This window comes from Brassica oleracea, chromosome C3 (genome assembly GCF_000695525.1).
Source record: "Brassica oleracea var. oleracea cultivar TO1000 chromosome C3, BOL, whole genome shotgun sequence".
Taxonomy (NCBI): domain Eukaryota; kingdom Viridiplantae; phylum Streptophyta; class Magnoliopsida; order Brassicales; family Brassicaceae; genus Brassica; species Brassica oleracea.
Genome location: NC_027750.1, coordinates 58,766,340 through 58,767,167, shown reverse-complemented (window position 1 = coordinate 58,767,167; position 828 = coordinate 58,766,340).

Here is an 828-nt window from a genome sequence, read left to right as displayed (position 1 = left end):
AAAAGATAGTTTCCCTCTGCCACATATCGATCGATTAGTAGAAGCAACGACGGGTAACGAACTTCTGAATTTCATGGACGCCTTCTCAGGTTACAATCAAATTATGATGAACCCTGACGATCGCGAGAAGACTGCGTTCATTACCGATAAATTCCCATAACATGAAGCTCAACACGACAAAATGCAGGTTTGCCGTGGCATCAGGGGAATTCCTCGGCTACCTAGTCACATTCCGCGGCATCAAAGCTAATCCAAAACAGATCAACGCACTGATCGAGATGGTTTCACCGAAGAATAAGCGGGAAGTCCAAAGGCTGACCGGTAGGGGCGCGGCACTTAACCGATTTATTTCACGATAAACGGACAAGTGCCTGTCCTTCTACGATGTCTTACGGGGAAATAAAAAATTCAAATGGTCGGAAGAATGCGAAAACGCTTTCCAACAGCTGAAGCGGTATTTAGCTTCCCCTCCAGTCCTCGTAAAAACCCGTGGAGGGGGAACCTTTGTTCCTGTACATCATCCTGATCAGGGAAGAAGGCGGCGAACAGAAACTTATTTTCTATATAAGCAAAACCTTGCTGGATGCCGAATCTGGGTACCCGCTAATGGAAATATTAGCATGCGCGGTCGTAACATCGGCCCAAAAACTAAGATCATATTTCCAATCCCACACGATCGTCATCCTCACGACTTTTCCCCTACGGATGATTCTGCATAGCCCGAGCCAGTCGGGCCGATTAGCCAAATAGGCGGTCGAATTGAGCGAGTACGATATCGAGTACCGATCGAGAACAAGCGCAAAATCACAAGTGCTTGCAGACTTCTTG